Source organism: Topomyia yanbarensis, chromosome 1 (genome assembly GCF_030247195.1).
Source record: "Topomyia yanbarensis strain Yona2022 chromosome 1, ASM3024719v1, whole genome shotgun sequence".
Lineage (NCBI taxonomy): Eukaryota > Metazoa > Arthropoda > Insecta > Diptera > Culicidae > Topomyia > Topomyia yanbarensis.
This window is the reverse complement of record NC_080670.1, coordinates 162,811,194-162,830,955: the sequence shown is the minus strand read 5'-3', so window position 1 is coordinate 162,830,955 and position 19,762 is coordinate 162,811,194.

Genomic DNA, 19,762 nt, shown 5'->3' with positions numbered 1-19,762 from the left:
TCAACTTGCTCAATGAGCCGCTGAAGGTTGTTGCCCACATTCCGAATACTGCCGGGAATATGTACTGGACTGGATATTCGATCCTTCTGGTGACGGCTATTAGTTCGATATCCAAAGAAATCGTTCAGGATGGCACATCGACCCGGATGGCAAGACCCACCGTCTGGTAGATGTTATCCCACTGGCGGCGTCCCATGCATACCGGTGTACAAACCATGATGCTGGGTTCGTCTGAACCTGGATGTGCGTCTCTTGCAGCGCCAAACAGATGGGCTGAGTCTAGGCAATGATCTTTTGCAGGTAACCCAGGTATCCTCGCACACTATTTGTGTTGGGCAGTGCTGTTACTTTCATCGTCAGAGTAGTGGAGTGGAGGTACCCATAACCTCCGATGGCGTTGTTGTGAATGTCTGTGGAAGATATGGGAGCAGCAGATGGTTCCGGACTTAGTGTAACGTACGAGGAGGTTACTTGAGGAGAGGCCGGTCTCGTGCATCAGCAGCCGCCGGTGGTGCTTCGTTGCAAGGCGGAACGTACCCGGTCAGGGACAACACGGGGAAGGGGGCGTCACAGTTGATGATGGTGACAGATGTACTGAGACCTGGCATGGTTGGAGTGGTACTCTTGTTGGATGGTTTCAATAGTACCGGGTTCCAAGAGCAACCAGGAACCGGACCAAGGTCTTGTCGAACTCGTTTTTGGTGCTTGTAGTCGTCCCGGCTGAGAATTCTTCCAGGTGTCCCGCCAAGTGCGGGGGAATGGGGAGACTGGAATCGGTGCTTGCTGTTGTTGAACTGATAACTTGCTCTTCTCGTTCCAGGTGTCGATTAGGCGGGAGGATCGCCTGCTATGGGCCCCAGCATGGTGCGGGGCACTGGAATCGGTCGTAGTTCCCGTTGTTTGGGGTCGCTGTGTTTGTGAATTTTCCGGTTTCCGGTCTGATTGGTTTGTGGTGAGTGTCTGTGTATCGTTAAGAAGCCATTGGGGTATTAATGATACTTCCCTGTGAGGTTTCCAATGGTCCTGTGTTGACAGCCGCCGGGAGTGCATCGGACGTGTCTGGAACTTCCCCGGTCGGGGTCGACGCAGGCAGGTTTCGTTTTATATTACAGTCGAATTTTATGTTGTCATCCCAATTAACATCTTGTTGTTGGTAAAGATTTATAGGGAAATATCGAGGGACACTTGGGGAACGGAGTTTTGTAGCGCTTCTGTGCCCGAGGTGTTCCAAGTTCCGACTAATGAAGGGCTTGTTGGCTCTTTGGTGCATTCTAATGGGCTTTTGGATTTTTCCCCTTTGCTTGCTCGGCTACAGTTTTCTTTTTGGTGCTTACGTTCGTCACGTAGTCCCCAGTCTCGCTGAGTTACGAAATTTGTACTGGCTTTGTTGAACTTTTTCTGCTCTCCCTTGCCTTCAGCATTTTGGTTAGTTTTGATCGTTCTGTGCGGTCTAGAGTCTGTTCGGGGCTGCTTTAGGAAATGAAATATTTTGGGAGACTTTCAATTTTATGATAGCCTCTTCCTCCATATATATGAGGACGCAGCGCACCTGAATTCGAGTCCCGACCCCGCACATAGGGTTAGACATTTTTCATAATAGATCTTTCTAACCCGAAGAGGCGAGCCTCTATAAGTGAAATAAAAAAAATCATGGGGCGGGTATAGCGTAGTTGGTAAATCGATTGTCTACAGAAGCGTCTGCTTTCTCTGTTGAAGCAACACAATCTTCTGGCCGGATTTAGCTTCGTGTCACTGTTGTCTTGGAGTGGTACGGAGCCAACGGGAGCCAATTTCGAACCCAAGGACAGGAACCCCCCAACGCACCGAAACTAAGTCCCATCGAAAAATACTCGGCAATTATAAAGTAGGCATTACGGAGGCATCCCAAATCTGAGGAAGACATGAAGAAAAAGTAGGTTTCCGTACAGAAGAAGCTCCTGCCAGATGTTTCACAGAACCTAATAAGCGGAATTAAGCATAAAGTGCGAGCGTAGATTATGATATTGAAGTTGAAAGAAATAAATATGGAAAAAGCTTATTATATCGTCTGAAAATAATAATTTTATGCAGCTTTTTCCATGATGCAATTTTCTTTGCTCCCCGCAAAAAATCCCGAAAGACACCGCAATGTTCTTCCCAGGGGGAGCCACTGTCCACCCTGCTTCGCCCTCCGTGGTTACTCGCTGGGAAGTTCCTCTTATCCTTCCCAGCGAGGGCGTATTGGTGCGTCGATCCTTTGCGGTTAGCCGGGGAAGCGAAAACTCCTCTATAATTAGCTTTCCTCGACGGCCATCCGGCACCAGAAACACTATGAGTGCCCAAACCAGAGGCCTGCACTTTCCGACGGATATCTTCCGCCACACACGCGCACTTCGCACAATTGCTGTTGTGCCTGTTAACTGTCCTGGAACGGCGTATCGAGGACGTCTTATATTTACCGTGGTCTGTTCGTACCTCATCAACTAGGATGGCCGCCTCTCGCACGATGTAGATAAACCACCCGCCTTCGACCACCGCCGTCGGTGACACCGACCGTGTAGTGAATTCAGCACACTTTTCGACAGCAAGGTAGAATTGTGGCCTATCTAACCATATGTTACTTATTCACAAACATAAAACAAAAAATATCTACGTTCACAAATGTGAAAATGAACAAAAATTTACAACTACATGTGAACGGTATCGAACAGCGGTGAGCATAATTTTGTGTAAACAAATACACTCTACGGAGTGTATACACAAAAACAGTTATATATCCCGGCTAGTGCTAAATTGTTACCCTGACGGGTTACAAAGGTTAGTTGTAAGTCATAACAAAACATGAAGCATGTAAAACAGTAAGCATTCAACGTGAACTTATAAGAGCTTATCTATTTAAAAGAACCTAGCGCAACTCATACATTAACTTCGTGGTAACGGTATCTCAATTTAACGTAACTCTTCGAGAGTAATCGCTCGCTGTAAAACATTCAGTACTCTGCCACTCAATCCTCTACCATGGTTGCCGTCAAAGCATGTGGCAGTGTAGATTTCGAAAAGCGAATGAAGTCCGGTCACTGAATAGCGAAGACAAACAATTCGCAGAATATTCTAATTCTCGTGCTTGTTCCGACAATCGAGTTACAAACTGACGAGTTTTCATCCAAAAATTGTACATATCTACTGCACGACATAGGAAAAGACTGTGTTTCCACCGTCCTCGCGTGTTACCTATGTATTCGGAAAGGTGGATGGAACTTAAAACGAAAAGGACGGCGATTTTGGTCCTATAGGAGCATGTACTTACAAGCAAAGTTTCCCCGGTCCTGGTGCTGCTGGCGGCACACGACATGGCGACCGAGCACCAGCTAGCAGTGGAAGTTGATGCCATAGTCTCTCTGGCAGTGCTGCACAACTAATCCGGAAGATTTGCCCAGACTGGCAATGGCTCCATCGTCGGAGCTTTATTTATTGTTTCGGGGACAGAGTGCGCTGCCACGAGGAGACAGATAGAATGAGTTTTCACAGTTTCCACTTCGGCTCGCAGTAAGTGCTGAGGATAGCAGCTATTTGCATAAGTTTTTCATAAACCAACAGCCAAAGTGTGTGCTTCCGTGTTCTATGGCAGTTTATCTTTATTAAATTTTTGATTAAGTTTTTGCCGGGGATCGGTTGAGCAAAGGTTAACACTTCAGTTATCGTTTGGGGTGGGAGCTACTCTGACACAAATATTTAGCATGAGGATTAAAAATAGAAGAAGAAAGTTTTTTATGTTGTTTTTCTTGACTGATCTCCTTTCGGTGTAGCGTATCATGCAGCTCAGAATCCGGGATTGTAAACGATGCTAACGTGGGTTCAGACAATAATAATTTAAGCTGGGTAGCCAGCGTCGGAACATGTTTTAAAGCATTTTTGTTGATCGAGAGAACAACATGAATCTGTTCATACTTAAATACTTTAACGATGATTAGTTGCCATAAATCAAAGTGCCTTCAGATGACAGAAATAGTAGGACAAGGAAAATATATCTCTTTTCCCATATCGCTGCAGTCATGCATAGCATGTCCTTTTCGCCGATAAAATGTATGACGTGCAAAGGATCTGTATTTCATTTATCTTGATTCTAGTTTTCCCTTTTTCACAATGCCATGGCAGAGTGTGCATCCAGTATGTATACCAACATTTCAAACGATAATGCATACTGTGAATACTTTCGAGAAGTTTAGAGCAACACATTCTGACGCTGTTCGCTAGGTTTGCATTTCTTTTGTGGTATAGAAAAAAGGATGCTGTGATCACTCGTAATTCAAAAAGCTGATTGATGCCAGATGAAAGAAGTAGGAAAGAATGTGGAATACTGATAAGAACAGAACAAGCATATCATCATTTGAATATTTTTAAAGTAATATAATTACACTAAATCATTGGACTTAAAACGAGAAAGATATCATCTCACTGCCAGGCGACCGTATTCGGATTTCGTATCTGATACCGGACACTTGCAATAGTGGAAGGGAATGTTTAGTATAATATATTAATATATGTACTCTCCTGCTCGTATCACGTTCAACACGTGTGAAAAACTCCCACAGCACCGTCGGTATAGTAACCGTTCGTTTTATTTCTCTTTCTCGAGATGGTTGAAATAACAAACAGAAGTGAGTGTGAAGTTTCTATTGCTTGACAGAAAAGAAAAGGATGCAGAAAATACTCTGTGTTATTGTGAGATAGTCGATTTGGGACGAGCATTCGTTTGATTTGATAGCAGCTAGAATAAATGTTTTGATTATAATTAAAATTTCTCTTGATACACCGGTGCTAGACGATAGTAGTTGGCACATTGTGCTGAAAATTGGTACATTTTGGGTCACGACTACAAACATCGTACCATAATGCAATATTAATTCCCAAAAGGGAAAATTGGATTAAACTAATTTGCGCATTATGGGCACAAAACCCAAACTTAAAATAAGTATTGATTTTTTTGCGTTTCGAATTCATCTCGTCAGTAACTATCACCAGTACAACCAGCATAAAACAAGAGTTCGTTTGCGCTTTCTCGTCAGCAAACCAGAGCTTTTGCATTTGCTTCCCGGGACATCACTCGGGACAAGCCAGTCGCTTTTGACGTTTACATATGTCGTATGAACGTCAAAGGCTGTTAGGATTTTTTTTCTGTCCAACTAGTGCTAATTTGGGTAGTTTAGAAATATCGTCTATCTAGACACCCAGATGGTGCTAGTTACTGAAGAGATGAATTCGAAACACACAAAAAATTAAAGGCTTGTGTACAAGACACGAGCGCAGTTACATTGAAAATGCAGTATTATTAACCCTTAAAAGCGCAAATAATTTTTTTTCCATTATATATTCGTCGACATAAAGACGGTTTACTAATAACTATTTTGCTATCGGGACGAGAATCCTTTGAAACAATTCGAACCTTGCCGGCGATTCGTTTCTGCTGCATACACATAGACGAACATTCTTCTTTCGCAGCTCATGTCAAATGAGCACTATCTAACACAAGGCTATCTCTTTTATCAACTTTTTGGTTCAGATGGAAGACCATCCTTTTCTGCGACAAATAAAAATATTTTCATCATTCTTTTTAGTGTGGCTTTCGCTTAGTGGCAGGGTTGCCACATTCGCTGATTTCCTTAAAGGTTTGGAAAAATTATCGGGTTGGTAGATTATTATTTTGAAAAATATTTGCATATATTATGATTCAATGGTAAAAGTACAGAATTAACAAGCACAAACTTAATACAAGTTAATAAGAGGAAATTTCTAATTGAATAATTGTTCCATTATATATTCGTCCTAATAAGGGCGATTTGCTCATAACTATGTTATGGGATACGGGACGAGAATCCTACGGAAAGATTTGAGCCTTGCCTGCACGGCTTATACGCACGGCGTAAACCAGCAAATCGCCATCTCGCTTCTGTTCCGCCATCGTCGTTTGAAGATGCGAACAAAATCCTTCCAGCGCACACAAACTCGTGGTCGTGGTCAAATGAAATATCTAACAGCTATCCTGCAAGCAACAATAGCGATAATCGAACTGGTTTGCCAGCAGAGCAGGCAGAGCAATGAAGGAATTCGGTCAAAAACAGACCCTTTTATATCAAGCGATGAAATGTGTCGGACGTTTACGAATGTCGAGATGAGGTCCGTGTTAGGGATAGTCTTGCGCAAATTTGTGAAAATTATATATGTTTTCCATATTTATTGCATATTCACGGATTTTTCAATAGCGTACTAATAAAATACACAGATAAATATAATAACAATTTTTTACTGACATTTTTCAGAATCGATTGGTGTTCGAATCATGAAAATCCATCAATAATTAACAAAACGTAAGCGTAAACTTTGTCTGTTTTTTTACATTTTCCCAATGTTTTTACAATTATACGGATTTTTCAATAGTGTACAGTTGAAATACCAATTTATAGTTGCAACCAATTTTTAAGTTGGACTTCTCTGAATCGATTAGTATTTAAATGACTTTATGACTAAATTTTGCCACATTTTCGTGACGCAGTTCGAAATCAGATTTTAGTTTTACAACTAACCCCAGCCCCATATAGTAGAGTAAAGCATTTTCAATGCTAAAACACCAGTTAGACCAGATACTTGGAAGGTGTTTCCCCAAGTTCCCCGAATTCAGAGCTCTGGCGGAAAGTCAACGCCCTAACCGGAAAGCGGTGACACAGTAGCAACGCCTTAACGGCTGCACGACTAACGATCCCACGACTATCGGTAACCTGATAGGCAGGCACTTTGTTTCCCTATCTGCATACGCCACTCTCCCACCTGCATTCCTACAAATCAATCAAAGGGCTGCGAGTAATCCCGTTCGCTTCGAACCCGATTCACGACAAATGTACAACAGGCTTTTCACTGAAAGTGAACTTTGTGCAGCATTGGAATCGGTACACGGCAAGTCTGCCGGACTGGACGATGTTGGCTATCTCCAATTACAACATTCCCCGCTGGTAGCCAACCGGGCGATATTGTACAGCATTAACCGCATTTGGAGTAGTGAACCGATGGCTCTAGCTAATCTAATCCCAAAGCGATGCCAGGGGAACAGAACGCCAGATGACCTCAGCCCAATCAGTTTGTTCCCATGCTTCGCTAAGACGATGGAGCGAGTGGTTAACGACAGTTTAAATTTCGACGTGGAGCCGGAACTTGTGTCTATCTCGCCAGCTTTGGAGAGGTGATATGTCAAACCATAACAGACAGCCTGCAAGTCGATATCGCTATACTAATCGTGAAGACGGCTTACAATTCCTTGTGGTGTCTTGGAGTACTGCAACAACTGGCCAACTGGAGTATCACCGGAAACATGGGCCGTTTCTTGATCGACCACCTGTCTAACCGCACAGAGTCCCCCAGGGATCAGCCCACGGCGTCACACTGTTCCTGGTGTCTATGACCTCTTTATTTGCCTGCCTACCGGTGGGGATCTACTTCTTCGTGTACGCTGATGATATCGTACTGGTAGTAATGGGAAGGACCACCGGAAAAAACCCGTAGTAAACTTCAAGCCGCCGTAAGTGCGGTGAGCCGATGGGCAGTATCAGTCGGCTTTAACATGTCACCTACTAAAAGCGTAATTAATTAGCAGTTTCAGCACAAATCATATCGCAACAGGGAGGACGCAGAACGAAGTGATCGTTCCCTACCACAAGGAACCGAAGATTCTGGGGATAACCATAGACCGTCGTCTAACCTTCCACCCACACTCTCGACGGAGCAAAGCCGGTTGAGGCCAATTAAAACAACCAGTTCCCGACACAAGCGCTGCAATCATCGCACCGCACTGAATATTAACCAGGCGCTTATCCACAGTAAGATATTTTACGAGGTGGTGCTGACGTCTTGAAATATTGAAGGCTTTTTCAACATTTTATCACGGGATAATCCGTGCTGCTTCTGGCCTGCTTCCCTGCTGCAGCCTGCTGAAGCGACCTGCGTGGGGGCCGGGATTCTACCCCTTCGTTGGGCGGCTGCACTCACCATCGCTAGACCAGCACTGGTTCCTGTTACGGATGGTCAGTGAGATCCATCGCGAAAATTTAGACGTGGACCTGCCACCAATCGCCTGCGTACACCAAGTTCGTAACCAGGCCTGGCATGACCGCGGACTCAATCTAGACATAAATTTGTGTACAAAGCCGAGGGTCGGCGATGCCGGTGGTGAGGCCACATCCAAATATAGCCGACTGATGGCTACCAAGTATAAGAATCACGTGCTGATATTCACCAATGGCTCCAAGATCGGTGATGAGATCGGAATAGGAGTAAACGGAACGGTGGAAGGGCTCTCTTTACGCCTACCGGCACCATACTCGGTGACACCTGCCTAGATGTCGGCTATCGCACTTGCCTTGACTCAGAAACCGGAAGATAGCCCGATCGTTGTACTGTCTGACTCTATTGCAGCCAGAGCCGCCCTTTGAATCCGGGAAATCTCGCCATCGGTTCATCCGGGCTATCGAGGCCGAGTATAACCCACACACCAGAATTTTTTGAGGTCCCGGTAACTGCATCATAGACGGCAATGAAAAGGCTGACCGCCTGGTAGCCAGGGTGAGACACGCTCGCCGCCTTCCCACCCGAAGATATTTTTGGCCAGCCATTCAGGGATTACCGAAGCCTTCGTACGATACTGGCGTGGTAGCACCGGACAATTTCAGCGCGTCAAAGGCTCGCCCGACCGCTGGATAGACCAGACCGATAGAAGAGGAACAACGAGTACTGTCGCGGCTCAGAGATGGGCACGCGAAGGTCGATCATGCCCACACCGTATGGCATGTCCCCCCACTTAACGTACGTTACATGCGGAACCCGAACCACCGTGGAACATTTCCTAGTCAACTGTAATTACCGAAGCCTTCGTACGTTACTGGCGTGGTCGCACCGGACAATTTCAGCGCGTCAAAGGCTCGCCAGACAGCTCAACAGATCACTCCGATAGGACAGAACAACGAGTACTGTCGCGGCTCAGAGATGGGCACGCGAAGGTCTCTCAAGCCCACATCGTATGGCGTGTCCCCTCTAACATGCGTTACATGCGGAACCTGAACCATCGTGTAACATTTTCTAGTGAACTGTCCCACTGTGGCTTCTCAGTGGGTGGGAATAGTCAAACATACTATAAGTCGCATTTCATAACGGTACAACGAGCGTTCGATCGTCGACACAAAGGAAAGCAAAGGCCAAAATGGATCTCTGTATAATGGGAAGAATAACATGCGCGTAGTTGAAGCTTCCAGGAGGAATCCTAATAGTTCAGTGGGAGACGTGACGAAATAAGGGGTAAAACTATTGACCAAGTTGAAAAAAACTTGACGGATATTGTGGCTAATGAAAAGCTATAAACGTACAAAGTCCATAAGGCGCTGGATGGGTATGAGCGCCAAAATACAGTGGGGAAATCACGTACGCGGAATTCCTATAATCAGCTATTGACGAAACTGCATTACCAATATGAAAGCATATTTTTGACAGCTTCCTGGACTCCTTTTCTTCCCTGTTTGTCGTAAGTTCGGTGTCCCTGAAGTATTGAAAGGCAAAAGATACCTAAGAATGCCAAAAAATACATGACTTAGCAGGCAATTTGTTCGTGTTGAAAGCAGCGCACCCAGTTCGTGACAACCGAAGTAGTCAATGGGCAGGTGTACTAGAAAGAATGTCTCCAAAAGCATTCGCACTTCTGATAGGATAGGATAGGATAGTTTTATTTGTGGGGACTTTAACTTTGTTGTCATTCGTCCCTGATGCCTAGAGTAATTACATTAAATTTGAATAATCAATTTTGTACATTTTAAAAAATTCATTAATTTATCTTCGCTGTTCTGGTCGTTATTCAAAGCTCCTTCGATGCTGTTAGAAATGTTGGAGTCTCGTCGTTCTTGGGCATATTTCCGGCACTCAATAATCAAGTGTTCTACAGTTAATTGAACCCCGCAGGTTTCACATTGCTCGGGTGGTTGTTTACTGAATAGATGCGAATGTGTCAATCTTGTGTGCCCGATGCGTAGTCTCGATAGCGCTCTCCGTTCCGTTGGGTTAGCTCTGTCTTTCCATGAGGACGTGGAAGATTTGATTTTGTGAAGGAAAGTGCAACGTTCTTTAAACCAAATGTTTTCCCAGCTTGATCTAATTTCCTGTTTAACCCATGTGATGATGTCGCTGGCCGGTACTAGACGGGTTGCTAACTCTTCTGTTCTACCTTTGGCTGCAAGTTGGTCTGCTTTCTCGTTTCCGGGGATTTTGCAATGTCCTGGTACCCAGCATAGTGTGATACAGTGTTTGAGCATTTCCTTTTCTATTTGCTGAATCCAAGGGTGGATTTTCCCGTTTCCACTGCTGATATAACACAGGCCGAATCAGTAAATATTACTGATCGTACTGAATTGTTCGCTATTTGGGTTATAGCAATGAGAATCGCCATAGCTTCAGCTGAAAATATTGTGCATTGGCTGGGAAGTTTGTATGCAATGTTTGTTAACCCATCTGTAACCCCACATCCTACTTGACTATGGGCATCGACGGATCCGTCCGTATAGATTTTGTGGAAATGTGAATATTTATCTTTTACTCTGCTTAAGAACAGAGCCTTGGCTGCATCTTTTGCTTGACCTGCTTTGAAATTATTTTTGATGAACCAGTCTACTGCAGGTGTTTGTTGGTTCCAAGGCCGACCCCCGACTCTGATCATCTGTGCTATAGCAGGAAAATCTTGGTTTGTTATTTTATAAAACTCCGTCTTGGCTCGCTCGATTGCAGGTATGTTCTGTTCTGTTTCGGTAGTGTATGCAGTAACGGTGTTCTTCTCCAGATACCGTATCGCTCTGGAAGTCAAGTTTTGTGTTACAATATATTCCTATGGTAATTCTCCTGACTCTGCGAAAATTGATTTTAAAGGGCTACTCCTGAACGCTCCAGTAATTGTTCGTATGCCTGTGTTATGGGTTGTTTGTGGTATATTTGTAGCGCTATTTCCACTGCGACTATAAACGCTGATTCCGTACGTGATTTTGGGAATTACTAGCGCTTTATACAAATTAAACAATGTTTGCCTGTTACCGCTTTTCAGTCTTCCTCCAATTAGTTTTAAAAAATTAATCTGATTGGATGCAGCCTTTCGCAACTCCCCCAGGTGCGCTTTAAAGTTCAATCGTTTAGTGAAAGTTACTCCCAATATCCGTGCACTGGTCACTTCCGGTATTGTTTCTTGGTTGATTCTCACTGTTGGAACTTGTCTGTGCTTATGTTTTCTGCACATATGTAAAATGCACGACTTTGCTGCTGATAATGAGAAGCTAGTATTAGTAGCCCAATCGGAGACCAGTTTAACTGCATTTTGTATTTTTTTCTAGTGCTGACAGGTGCTCCCATAGCTAGTAATGAGATGTCATCCGCATAAAGAAAGATCATGACGTTTTCCGGTATGACCTTGAAAATTGAGTTGATCGCAACTGGGAACAAGGTTACAGAGAGCACTGATCCTTGTGGGACGCCAACTGCCTGAACTTTCGTGTCCGAAAAACTATCGCCGACTGCTACTTTGAAGTTTCGGTTATCCAGGAAGTCTTGTATGAAATTTAGCATTCGTCCTTTAATGCCACTTTTTGTAAGGGCAAGTAGTATCGGTTCTTTCTTTGCTGTGTCAAAGGCTTTCGAGATGTCCAGAAGAGCGGATTCACAGTGTTTATTTGATTTGAATGCTTGATCAATTTGGTGTTCTAGGTCGATTAAATAACGTTCCTGTCCCCGTCCTCGGCGGAAACCATATTGACGGTTATCCAAAAGCTTACGGTTCTCCAACAATTCTACCAAACGACGGTTAACCATTCGTTCTAGGGTCTTACCGACGCAACTCAAAAGAGTGATTGGCCTTTGGTTGCACAGCTCTTTGGGGTCTTTTCCTGTTTTTGGAATAGGTATAGTCACACCTTCTTTCCACAAACTTGGGATCAAGCCAGTTTTCCAAACTGAATTTAGCAGGTTCAAAAGCACCAGTTTAGCATGAAACGGTAGATGTTTAAGCATCGCGGAACTTATTTCATCGATGCCGACTGATTTACCTCTGCTTCTGTCTATCGCCCATAGCAATTCTTGTAGTTGGAAGTCTTGATTGAAGTCATCCTTATCATCTGGTTGTCGCTGTAGATGTTGTTTGCTGCGGAGTTTCATGCTCGCCTTCCTTGTAAGTTGCTTGCTGTTATTCTCTGACACACTTTGAAAATAATCCCCTAATATATTTGCAATTTCACTAGGGTTTTCGATTATTGTATCCTTTATTCTAAGAGCTGGTGTTGCGTGTGTGCGTTTTCCACAAAATGCATTTACTTTGCGCCACATTACAGTGGAAGAAGTTTGCGGGTTGAAACTGCCCATAAAGTCTTCCCATGCTTGTTGTTTAGCTTTCTGAATCGCTATTCGAAATTTGTACCGAGCGTCCTTGAATTCTTGCAATGCTGTTTGTTTTTCGGGGTGCTTTTCTTCAAGCTTCCTTAGTTTCCTCAATTTCTTCCTTCGGTCTTTGATAAGTGCCTTAATATCTGAGCTCCACCATGGTACTGCTATCTGGCCTACTTGTCCAGTAGTACGAGGGATGCTCGCTGTTGCTGATTCCAAAACCGCTCTGTTAAAATCTTCCACAGACAGTGTACTGTTCGGTGGGATGCGCTTGAGGATTTCCTCTTCGTACTTGCTCCAATCAGCTTGTTCTTCAAGCCATCGTCTGCGTCTTCGTAGAGAGATTCGCTGTTGTGTGGAGGCCAGTATGACGGGGAAGTTATCGCTGCCTCGGGAATCGTTGTCAACTGTCCAGATGAATTTATGAGCTATTTTCCTGGAAGTCATCGTCAGGTCTATGGCTGTTGTATTCCCTGTTCTGCCGTCGATTCTAGTGTGTTGTCCATCGTTTAAGATCATTAAATTATGGTCGATAGCAAAACTCGCAATATTATGTCCTCTCACATTCGCTTTTTGACTACCCCAAATGGGGTTGTGGGAATTGAAATCTCCCATCAGGACGACAGGTTCTGTTACTTGAGTGAGTAAATTGGTTATATTTTCGATAAGTTCCTGTTCGTTGGTTCTAGGGGGAATGTACAATGATATAAATGTTGCGCGAATTGGGGCTTCCGTTAGGATTGCGATTGCTTGTAGTGGTGAGTTCAGGCGAATTGTATGGTGGGGCGTGTCACCTCTAACTCCGATGCATACTCCATGTACATCTGGTTTAGCTCCAGGTTTGAAGTACCAGTCATAGGCCTTACTTGGATTTGTGCCCTTAGTCATCGTTTCTTGGAGAGCAATGATTCTTGGGTTGAACGTGTTGACTAGTAGTTGAAGTTCAGTCAGTCTTGATCGCATTCCACATACGTTCCATTCAATAGCAATGATGTCGTTTTGGCTGTTTGGTGTGATGGAGTTGGTGTCACTTTCAGGGGAGGGTGATAGGGGGTTTCCGGTGCTTCAGGGTTTTGTTCATTATGTTTATGTTGTCGTCTGTAATGGTATTAGAATTTTCTGGAGCAGAAGCATACTCAAAATTCCATCGGGTACTTGCCTGTGAAGGCATGGCCCCCGTGTCAACAGCCGCCAATGGAGCGTCAGGTTGGCCTGGAACATCTGTGGTCGGGGTCGACACGGGGAAATGCCTTGCTCTACACGAGCCATCGTTCAAACTGCTAGGTGGTTGTATATGTCCTCCGTTGTTTGGGCATATGTTGCTGTCTAAAAAGTTTATGGTTGTGTTGATGGTAGTTGGTGACCGGTCCTGGTACGTCGTTCTTATTAATTCATATATTTTAGATTTCGTTGTGTGCTCCATTGGTGTCAGATTGGGTTCTGATGCTACTTTGTTCATCGTCGTCATCGTTTTCTGATGAAATAACCATATCCTCCTTTATAACAAGAATGTCGTCGTTGGTTTTGTTGTTCGAGTTAGACATAGCTGTTCGTTTCGGAGGTGGTGATATGCCGTTAGGAGAGGTGTCGATCCGTTTTATGCTGTATGTTGCATCGTTGGGAGTTTTGAATTTTTGTTTTCTTCTGGGGTTGTCAGGTTCTTCGCTTCGCTTTGAATTGTTGCATTTGTTAGTGTTGCTCAGGGTTTGCTCAGTGGTAGGCAAATCGTCGGGTTCAACTACTGAAGTTGGATTCTGGCCGTTGAGTTTTTTCATTATGTATCCTTTCAACTGGCTGATTTGGATTCCCATTTTTTCTATTATGGCACTTTTTTCAGCTATACATAGAACAAGTTTCGAAATTTCTTCATCCTTTTTCCTTGTGGCTGCTAGAAGAGAGTCCAGCTTTGCTTCGTCGAATCGGGACTGAACTGTAGCATGTGCGTAGCTTTCTTTTTTCTCATTGATGCGTTTTCTGGCTTCTGGAAACGATAGATTATGATCAATCTTTAGTTTGATTATTGCAGTTTCTTGCTGGTATACAGGGCATTGCCGATCGGACGGTTTGTGGCTTTGATCACAGTTTATGCAATGAGATTCTTCTTCACATTTTTCAACTACGTGGTCACCGGAGCAGTTGTAACATCGTTGTTTTTTTGGTGCATCGAGCTTTCGGATGACCATACTGGAAGCATGAATAGCACAGCAATGGGTTCGGGTAATAATTTCTGGTTGCAGCGCGCAGCACTCCTATCTTAACATGTTCCGGGAAGGTCGTTTTATTGAAGGTTAGAATTAGTGTTGAGGTATTGATGCGTTTGCCGTTTTCCTTTTTTGTAATACGTTTTACGTGTGTAACATTTTGTTCCTTCAGATATTCCTGTATGGTGTCTTCGGCCATGTCTATTAGATCATATGATGATATGCAACAACGGCTAGTATTTAGGGTGGGGTGCAGCTGTATTGTTACCTTCGTTCCATCATTAAGTGGTGTTATGTTTAGCAGTTTTTCGATCTGGTTCTGTTTCCTCGTTTTTAATACGTAGCGGGTTCCCTCCTTCTCGCTTTTTGCATCTTCGATGGCTCCGACAGCTGATTCGATGCTTTTTCCAATAATAAATGGATTTTTGGGGAGAACTGCACCATCTTTTCCAGTCAGGAGTAATATTGTAAGAGATTCAAATTGTCCATGTGGGTCCATAAAGGCAGGAAAACTTGTATGGTTCCATTGGTGACCACCTCCGCTGGAGGAAGCCATTATATCCACTTCGACAGTTACCGACCACAAGCAATTTTGCCTGGGTGGTTCACTTTGTGTGTAGTAAACTCCCGGCAAACACTCAATGTGCTCGTAACAATAGCAGAGTTAAAAGTCAAGGTCACTCGATATCAAAAGCACACTATAACACTTTTTCACCCAGTATCCGATCAGTTCCTCGGATCTCGATCGTTTGTCCAAGTAGAAACCGATAAACGTTTTGTAATGTCGCTATTGGATGCTCAAATAGAGCTTCTGGTATCCGCGGCCTAGGCCGCCAAATCGCGAGATGATAGTTAACGGGAAAGCAAAATGCAACCGCTCGCGACCGAAAGCCGACGCAGACTGAGTCGCACTTCTGAGGTCTCACAATGGCATTACGCTTTTCTGGCCGGATTTAGTCTCGTGCCATTACTCGATTGATGTTCTGAATTCGTACAAGAATATGTAGGTCAATTTCGTGCCAAACCTTCGAACGCACTCGAATTGCGACCAGAACGCCAAAATTACCGAAGGACACTGAATAATGTTTGTTTCCATGTATTTTTATTTTTTCGTATTGTAAATATATAAAAGACCCACGACTCCGTTAAGTTGCAGTAATGAGACGTGTCAAATAAGCGCATTTTGAAAATAGAAAACGGCAGTTATTTGCGTTCAAAACTGGACAACAATTCCTGACGAAAATTCTACACCGGTGAAAATTCTTCCGTAAAAAACAATGTTTAATTCGTTCATTTTTTTTTTCTCAACATCACACGTTCAGCTCGTTTGGATACAACGGATTCGCCTCCGCAGATCTATATTTATCTATGATTGGAATGCATCCGGAGTTTGTCCATCGTTGATGGTATTTCAAATGTTTACACCTCACCGATTATTGACGATTAATTGAAAGCAAATACCTCTCGCTTTAATTAAATGCTTTCCGATGAAACCTCACAACCACGATGATGATGATGATGATGATGAGGATAATGATGGCGGTGATGGGAATGACGTTGACGTTGGTCTGAGTATACTTGTGGTTAGGTGCATAGGATTGCGCCGCAGAATCAGTTGTGTACATAGCTATGAAAGTGGGAACTTGCCAAGACAAACATTTACCTTTTTAATCTGATTGGTGGGATGAAATTAACTACATATCTCGACAAACATACAATTAGGGTGTATAAGCTAACTGTCAAAATGCACTTTGAACACACAGCTCAGAATAATTAACAAAAAGCTACAATCAGCTGGGACAGGCGAGTGATGGTTTGGTCGGAATTTCCACTCAAAGTGAATATTGACAGTTGGCTTATACGCTGTAATCATACGTTTGTCAAGACATGATTATAGATGTGAGTAAATACGGTGGAGTTGAACGGGAATCGACGAACATATCGTGGCTAATGCAAAGCTACTTACAATTAGTACTGATAGTGTTTACCAATATTTCATTTTTCAATTTGTTTTTTACAAGCGTGTGTGTTTCAGACTAATTAAAGACGGTATCATAATGTTGATCAATATAAGATGTAAACAAATTCCGAAACAACACAAATTGAACAATTCAGTTGTGATAGATTTCACCCATCCCTGTTTCCAATTTAACATATTAACTTCCCAGTGGCTGCGTGCGAGGTTCGAGATTTGATACAAAATTTTAGTTTCAGGCATCCATTACACTAACGGCTGACGCATCGAACCAACACTGGACGAATCATTATCACTGAATTTGTGAGCTCTGAGGATTCCAACGGCTACCCGAAATAGCTGGTACCTAGCGCACACAGTGACAACATATTGCGTCATTACTACGATAAACAATGTTCGCGCCACCTTTGGCTCTTCCGGTCGCCTGGTGCTGGAAACGACAAAGATAAATAGTACCAAATTACACCCTGCTCGCGCTTATACTCTCCGCATCACCGCCGTTTTGTGGCACAATGTTTTCGCCGAACTAAACGCTTGATGAATAGCTCCCTCTCCTTCAACGTCAGTTCCGAAACGATACCGGAGCACTGTTCTGGTGGTTGCAAATAAAACACTCTCTGTAATCACTTTGCCAAACATATTTTATTCATTTGTCTCATGTTGATCCCGTTGCATTCGCGGTCACGTGGGTTCCACCGTGCAGGATTGGTTCGCGTAGGTATACATACAGATTTGCTTTTGACACTGCCATCAGGACGGTTGCCATTAGATTAGTTTCGATTGACGATTGCCGTTAGGACAATTGAATGGGCCATTTGTTGATAGTTTTGATTAGAGTTTCATGGAGGTTGTAAAGCAATAAATTTCACTTGTTTTATATTTGCTCTTATTGTCTTGAAAACGAGAACATTTACAACTTTAATCATGAAAATACGTCTCATCGCACGTTAAAACCTCTTTCCAACGCGCTGGCAACTGGTAATCCTGTTGTTATAGAAAATTTTACCCTATTCGATGAAATTTGACTCTACTTGCCTGTGCTAATTTACCGAAGGAACAATTGCGATTTGCGAATGCGAGAGGATATTTAAATACGTAAAAAGAATTGACGGCTGAAAAAGAAATGCAGCATGATTTCCGGTACGTTGGTGTCCTGATGATCTGAAACCATTGTTTCCTGTCACACCACTTAGAAAATCAATTCTCCTGCAGCTTTTAAAATCTCCACTACGGGCCAACCGGCAAGATGCCGAAGTCGGTCCGGCGATGCCTGTGGAACCTGGCGTCCCATTCGCTAGCGCCCCATTGACCCGAGTCCGATGTTACATCTCGTACGACTCAACCAGTACCCGGCGTTGAACCTGGTCTACTCCGAAAGAGAGTTTCTCGGCGAAAGAATTTCTCCCGATCACCTTGACGGCGCCGGTGGTTGAGTGGTAAGCGTGACCGCCACTCATTCCAGTTGGCCTGGGTTCAATTCCAGCCGAGGTCGTTGAGATTTTTCTGAGGTGAAAAAATCTGTGGTCACGTCTTCCTTCGGAAGGGAAGTAAAGCCGTTGGTCCCCCGGTCCATGAAATTGGTGGATCGATATCTAGTCCAGGTAGTGGAATCACCTCTCTGGCGTCGGTAAAGAAGAAGTATATCCAACATCTATACTCTACTAACAAAAAATATCCTCCTCCCGTGATACTTGTGCGCAGTAGTATATAAGGCCTCTAGCAAAAGCAAGTATCGGACTAACAATTCCTTCCCTTTCCTTCCGCGATCTACGTACGGGCCTGGCCGGCGCCGGTATTGATCAGAAACACTTTAGGATTACCAGCACATTGAAAGATGTTTCGCTAATCCCAAGCATAATTATCTACTGATTCCCTGTGCAACTTCAGCTAGTCCCAATCGATAACGGAGTAGCAGCCAGGGGTGGTCGCACAAGCTCAAGCTCAAGCTCGAAAGAATTTCTCCCGATCACCTTGGGATTCCAAGAGGCGACTACGTACAACGAGTGGTGATAGCAGCCCGGAGTTGGGATCCAATAAAATGGAGAACAAGCAAGAAACCCTCATATGTATGTAGTAGGTGCAACGAATCCGTTGTTCAAAAATGGTTTAACGGTCATCACCACCGCGGTAAAGCTAACTAGTGCAACAACATCACGACCAAGAGAAACAGCAGTAGCAGCCTAGCAGCTACTAGCAGGTTAACCCTCAAAAAGGCAGGCTAAAATTGTGATTTCAAGAAGCATCACATCCAATGAAATCAAAATCCTTTTTTTGTCGTTTTATCAGTGAGAGAATCGAAAGACCGAAAACGCTCGAGTTCTTTGAAACTAGAGAACTGTAACTAGCCGAGCCTCTGAGACACCTTGCCTTTTCCAGGGTTAAACAACAGCAGAACCAGCAACCCCAGCTTCAGCATCAGCAACTTTAATAGAAGTAGCAACAACAGGAGGGCAGCGCCTAGCAGAAAGTAACAACCATGTCGAGTGTAGTAGCATCTAGCAAACTGGTGGACGAACTGCACAACTTCGCTGACAAAAGGAGTAATGTGCATAAAGACACTGGTTTTGAAAATCCAAAGAAACCCTTAGATTGGTCGCCAGGAATGGATAACCCTGAAGCATAAAACGAAAATAACCGAGAAGTCGTCGACAGCCAAAAAGTCCTTGGATATAAGACAAATAGTGACACCGTCAAAAGTGAGGGAACTATACGAGGCGAGAGACAAACCCCAGGGGACAGGAACTGTGTCCTTCTCTTCATCGAAGAGACCAAGAGCTTCACCAAATGGAGGTTCCACGAAACACAAGGAGAATCAACCACTAACATGGGTAAAAACACCCAATGTGAAGTTACGGGCAGTACAAAAAGGGAAGACAAATAACAATTTTTGAGCCCTTGAAGCGAAAGTTTTTTAAGAGATGGAACGAAGGTGAAACACTCATAGTCAAAGCTAACGATGACTCGTACGAGAAGATACTGCGCGCAATGCCTATAAATCCAGCAATCAAGGAGCTGACGTTAAGAAAATCAGGCGCACCCGCTCCGGGGAAATGGTCCCTGTAATTGAAAAAGAACCCGAGTTCCAACAGCTCTGCTTACAAAGAGCACACCAAGAAAGCCATGGGTAAATTGATGAAAGTGAGAGTCTTGTGCCAGGAGACAA